We start from the raw sequence: 6,322 nt of genomic DNA, 5'->3' as shown, positions 1-6,322 counted from the left end.
CTAACCCAGCAGCAGCTGCCGCCGGCCACGAGCCCCAGGCCCCAGGCGGGCACATGCAAGGCGTGGTGCGAAAAGTGACGCCCCGCGTGCTCAGCTTCCCCTCGCGCCCTGCGCCGACCCCTGCGCCTGGGGACACGGCGACCCCCCCGCACGCCTCCCTCCTCGCCTGAGCCCGCATCGCCCCTCGCAGGGGAGCCCCCACCCCGCGCCGCCCTTCGCCGAGGCTGTCTCCCCGGGGGGTGCTGCCCCCTCCCCAAGTTTCCAACCCCCCGCACCGCTTACCGGGCAGCCGCCGCCAGCTCCACGGCCACTTCCGGGAGCGCTGCGCGTTCAAAACAACAACCCCCCCCATTGGCTCCCCCGGGCCGCGCCTTCCTCGCGTTGCTATTGGACAAGTGGGCGCGGCCTCGGATTGGCCCCTTGCCGCGTCACTCCGAGAGGGTTGCCATGGGCGTTCCGAGCGGAGGCTCCTCCCCTCACCGCTGCGCGGTTCTGTGGCCCCGCCCCGCCCCCCCACATGGCTGCTGTCTCCAGCTCCCCCGTCAGGCCTGCTGGGTCTTGGCCCCGTTCCCTGCAGGCTGCTGGGCCAGTCAGCCCAAGAGCCTGGGGGTAGGCTCACACCTCCCCACCCACTGTGGGGGCTCCAGGGGCAGGGGGGAGAGGCATCCCAAGAGGCTGGGGATAAGCCCACACCTCCCCACCCACTGTGGGGGCTCCAGGGACAGGAGGGAGAGTCATCCCAAGGGGCTGGGGATAGGCTCACATCTCCCCACCCACTGTGGGGGCTCCAGGGACAGGAGGGAGAGTCATCCCAAGGGGCTGGGGATAGGCTCACATCTCCCCACCCACTGTGGGGGCTCCAGGGGCAGGGGGAGTGTCTGGCACATGCACCATTCTGGGGCTGCGGATGCTTCTTCCTCATGCAGGCTTCACCTCCCAGCCGGACCCGACAAGGGTTAATCTGGCACAGGAGGAGGGAGGTTTCAGGTCTAATAAGCATCAGGTTGGATGCACTCGGGGCCTGATTTTCCATTCCATTACCTCCCCTTCACACAACGGTGCTGTCCAGACTTGGTCACAAAGGAATTGCTCCCAGCACGAAGGCTGGTTGGTGCAAAGAGCTCTTCCCAGCCCACACACACACATACGCCACTGTGCAGGGAAGGTGGTTGCAGGGGCTTATGCTCCAGTTTAGTTTCAGCTACCAGAAAGGTCCTGTAGGCACGGATGTAAGCTAAAGGAGCCTTCAACTTGCTGTGACTTCAGGGCAGACCAGCTTGCCCAAGAACAGAGAGGGACGCAGATGTGACAAGGCCTCCTTTGCCCTGACTCAAGCACAGCGTTGGCCAGCACGGATAATTGAGCTTGCGAACAGTCTACCTGGAACTCCAGATCTGAATCTGGACAGGGTCAACTCAGCCCTTTGCCCTTCCCAGCCTGAAATATCGACTCAAGCAATTTACTGCACGCGGCTTTTAAAGATCTTGAAGTCTTATGTTCTGCCTGCTTTTCATGGGTGGCAGCAGCCAGCTTCAATGGAGCCTCAGCTGTAAATTAAAGCTGCCCTTTAATAGAAAGGTAGAAACCCTGAGTGCCTTCTCCAGGGGCTAACCTCAGTATCTGTGAGGATAAATCAAGCTCAGTATGTACAAGGTATGAAAACAGATCTATTATATGAAATGCTATGAAAGAAAAATTGCTTCTAGCATAGTATGAGTAGGCACTGGGACCTATGTGATAACCAATCTGGAACTGGGAAACCTGAGGTCTAGTTCTCACTTCACCACTAGTCCACTCAGTAACCTCAGGCCACTTACCTGCTCCATGACTCAGTTTCCTCATTTGTAAAATGGGGATAATGATATTAACCTTCTTAGGAAAGCTTTTGAGGTCTGCTGATGAAAAGTGGTGTATTTAAGAGCAAGGTATCATAACTGTTTGTTGTTGTATTACGTTTGAAGCAAGATGATAGACTGCTCATGTTGATGTTTTGCCAATGTACACAGTAAAACATCAGCCTGCACACATGTAAATAAAAGGCACATTTCAGTTTTGAGTTTCCACAACATTACTTAACACAGTTCTTCTAACTTCAGTATAAGGTAAGTTAGACAAGTCTATGACATGATTCTGCAGCTGATTTGTTTAATGCATTAATAGTTCTTTTCAGGAGGGGAGGTAAGAGCAGCCTGTGCCTCAAGGGAAGTACTCAGCACCTTGCAGCTTTAAGAACTACTGTTTAGAAACAGCTATTGTATTCCTTTGGGGTTTATAACACATTTTTGGGAGATCTAGCATATCATTTTGACATTAAACAGAAGTCTATCAGGAAGAAATGTATTAGGAAATGCTTTAGAGTGGTTGATTAGAGTACAGTGAAATGTGTCATAAGCTATCACTCAAGAGACCAGCCACAGTGGTTGTTTACCAGAGATGGATTTGCAATAAAGGTGGAATAGAATATACAGATGTATGTTAAGGTGGTCCTGTACAACGGGATTGCTTAATAAGGATGGGACTTTTAAAGGATTTAAATATATTTTGAAACAACTGTGTTCCTTGGAAACTTGAGAGTTTAACTTTATGATATGTTGCTTATGTTTTTTCTGTTACTTGGGCTTACAATTGGTTCCTGAAAACTGAGTCTTAAGTCGAAACGTTGTAACTCGGGACCAATTTTCTTATAAGTAACAATGTTATAAATGGGGGACTGGTTCCTGAACCAAGGCCGGATACCCTGTTTTCACCAAAAATACCCCAGAATTTTGTACTTGATCAATTATAGATGAGTGATATAGCTACATTAATACATTTATATTGTAAATAGCAATCATATTGATTTGGAAGGACTTCTTTGAGGCGACTTTGCTGGACTTTTTGAAGGGCTCTTGGCTGGAGTCTTCTCAGGAGTCTTGGCTGCTTTCTTAAAGAAAGTGTCCAAGGAAGTTTGGACAGATGTTCTCCAGGGAGATGAGTGATGCAGCGAACTTGTTCGCTGATATGGCATTGCATCGGATCAAGTGTTGTAAGTCGAAACTGGCATTGTAAAGTTGAAATAGGGTGTCAATTTATGAATGTTGTAACTCGAAATGTTGTAAGTCGAAAACTGCCGGTATCATTTGAATGTGGAACCCCCTTAAAAAGAGATAGGGTTCTGTAAGGTGCTAATGTGGTCCTTTAGTTATGAATCTAGGTCTTTCTTCCTGGAAGTATTTGACCAAATGAGAAATGCTTCTTTTTTTTTGTATCCATAAAAAAATCTCAGATGTTAAGGCTCTGCATATCTTCATCAGGAGATACAGCCTCTGGAGGGGGAATGGGAAACTCTGTGAGCTTGAGAACATAGACTTTATTGGCTTTCACTGAAAAGCCATAGTTTGCTTGTTAGATCTTCTATACATCTGAAGAATCAGATTAATTCTACTGTGACACTTTTAAGACTTCATTGTTTAGGAGGCTCAAAAGCAGACCACTAAACAATATTTTGGGAGATCTAGATCTAGATTTTGTGGACTATTTAACCCCTCCCTTCTGTTTTCTTTGCCTATAGTGTTCTCTGTTCACCCTCAAAGGTCTGGTTTTTATGGATCTGCAGATAACTTCCATTACTGGTCCACTCCCATAGTGACAGTGACCCTATGCTTGTTTTGAACACATTTGATAAACGGAGTAGTGATAGTGAGTAGAAACTTTACAAGAAAAGAGAAAAATAATAGCAAAATAAAAAAGGAAACTTAGCAGTTGGTGAAAAGCTTGAAGATATGACCTGAGAGGACTTTAAAGTCTAAAAAATCCAAAGAGAAATAAACATTAGATTAAAACAAAACAACAACAAAAAGATACTTTTATGCTGATTTTTTTTTTTAATTTGACTAAATAATTGCATGCTTGCATCCTATGGAACTGCCAGGGTACAAATAAAAGGGGTTAACCACTGTTTTATTCACCATGTAGCTGTTAATGGGAAGACATCAATGACCAAAACTGTTTCTATGGGTCAGTTCTTCATCTAGCACTGTTTAGTAACTTTATCAGTGATTTGGTTCATGATATAAAATCTTTACTGACACATTTTGCAATGGTTGGTGGGAGAATTAGTTATTTTAATCCTTGGATGGAAAAAGGGGGCCTTGAGAGAAGTGATCTTGTTTCTATACACAGCAATGTCTTGTGCTCAGTTACAGTGTCCACATTTGGAGAAAAATGTGGAAATACTGCAGATAGTTCAAAAGAGGGTCTGGAAAACAAGCCAGATTTTATCTTCTTTGGCTTAGTGAAGAGAAGGTTGATCAAGTTACTGTGGGGTAGGAGAGGTTCAGACTTATTAACAGTGGAATAACAAAATCCAGTAGCTAGAAGTTTAAATGAGGTAAATTTAACTTTGAAGGAAGTTACAGTTTCCTAATGGTTGGGGGAAATTATCCATTGAAATAACTTGCCAGGAGAGATACTGCACTCACATTTTGAATCATTAACATGAGGCTATGGTGGCCTCCACTGACCTGCCTTCTGGGTAAAGGCATAATTTCTTTCACTGTAGAACACAAAGCCAGCTTGGATTTGTTGCTTACGTAGTAACAAACACCAGTTATTTGCATATGGGTGAGGTTCACCAACTGCTTAAGTGCATAGCATTTTTCAGCCCCACAGTCTACTCTGTAACGTAATTATTCTCCCCTTACTAGCACGTCCATTATAACTGCAACTGCCTGCTTTGTAACTAACTCTGCAGAAAAGGACCTGGGGGTTAAAGGGGACAATAAGCTCAATATGAACCAACAGAGTGCCCTTGTTGCCAAAAAGGCTAACGACAAACTGGACTGCATGAGTAGGAGTGTTGCCAGCAAATCAAGGGACGTGATTATTCCCCTCTATTCAGCAGTGGTGAGGCCACATCTGGAGTACTGTGTCCTGTTTTGGCGCTCCCATTCCAGAAAGGCTGTAGACAAATTGGAGAGAGCCCAGCAGAGGGCAATGACAATAGTGAGGGGGCTGGGAAATATGATTTACGAGGGAAGGCTGAGGGAACTGGGCTTATTTAGTCTGGAGAAGAGAAGATTGAGAGGGGATTTAATAGCAGTCTTCAACTACCTGAAGGGGTTCCAAACATGGGCACAGACTTTTATTTTTGCTGGAGGGGCATCTAAAATGATCGCCCCTCCAGCAGAGCCAAACAGAGCCCATGGGGGGTGGGGCAGATGTGGACTGCCTACTGACACAACTCTACACCACTGCCCCCGCTGCTGCTGGGCAGGCAAAGGGTGTTTTCCCATGGAGGTAAGGCTCATGCGGGGCTTTCAGGGGGAGGACAGCAGGGTGAGGACCCCCAAGGCCACAGTGGGCAACCCACATCCACCCCCACCCCACACACAAATCTGGGGGGCTCGTGCCTCCCTGTATGCCCCCCCCCAGGAATGCATGACCCTCCCTGCCCCCATTGACTTACCTGCAGGCAGCTGGGGGAGCTGCTCTCCATTGCTTCCTGGGGCTGTATTCCTGGCCATGTCCATGTGTGTGTGCACACACATACATATGGCACCTCCTGCATCCTGCTCCCTGCAGCCCTTTGCAGGCTGAAACTCTGCCAGCCTGCAATGGGAAACCTGCTATTTCCTGCATTTTTCCACAATGAACAGAAAACCCAGATCCCTGCATGATACTAGGAAACTGGGACAAATGCTGTCCCAGAGTCATGCAGCCTGGGACTGGGACTTGGTGTTCCCTTTTTGGGACTGCCTTGACCAATTAGGGATGGGTGGTCAACCTATCCTTTTCCCAAGAAGGGCCAGGATCCTCAGGCCCCCACATACTCAGCACCTATAGTTCCAAAGAGGATGGAGCTAGACTGTTCTCAGTGGTGGCAGATGACAGAACAAGGAGCAGTGGGCTCAAGTTGCAGCGAAGGAAGTTTAGGTTTGATATTAGAAAAAACTTTCTCATTAGCAGGGCAGTAAAACACTGGAACAGATTACCCAGAGAGGCGGTGGAAGCTCCATCCTTAGAGGTCTGTAAGACCTGGCTGGACAAAGCCCTGGCTGGGATGATCTGGCTGGGGCTGGTCCTGCTTTGGGCAGGAGGTTGGACTAGAATTGCTAGGTGACCTTCTGAGGGCCCCTCCAACCCTAATTTTCTATGATTGTATGATAGTCCTGCTTCATTTGCTGGGCCAGAAGGCGGGAAGGGAAAGCAGTTGTCAGATAGCTACAACTAGAGCCATGAAAATGACAGGGATTTCCCATATTTATTAAGGCTTCTAATAGCACCAACATTGAGTACTAGAAGCCTTGAACATGACAGGAGGTTTGGGGGCTACTAACAGCTT

At 47.6% G+C, this 6,322-nt stretch overlaps 1 protein-coding gene across 6 annotated transcripts in view; it reads right to left on the bottom strand.

The window, feature by feature from the left end:
- The window catches only part of TANGO2 (transport and golgi organization 2 homolog), a 79,834-nt gene extending 79,468 nt beyond the window's left edge, over positions 1-366 (bottom strand). For all 6 annotated transcript variants that reach the window (XM_006021546.3, XM_025201519.1, XM_025201520.1 and 3 more), the window contains exon 1: positions 283-366. The gene's annotated coding sequence lies outside the window, so the exon portion shown is untranslated. The remainder of the gene's footprint in view (positions 1-282) is intronic.
- Positions 367-6,322: the final 5,956 nt, after the last annotated feature.

The sequence above is a fragment of the Alligator sinensis genome, unplaced genomic scaffold, assembly GCF_000455745.1.
Source record: "Alligator sinensis unplaced genomic scaffold, ASM45574v1 scaffold570_1, whole genome shotgun sequence".
NCBI lineage: Eukaryota > Metazoa > Chordata > Crocodylia > Alligatoridae > Alligator > Alligator sinensis.
This window is presented reverse-complemented; position numbering and strand designations above follow the sequence as displayed.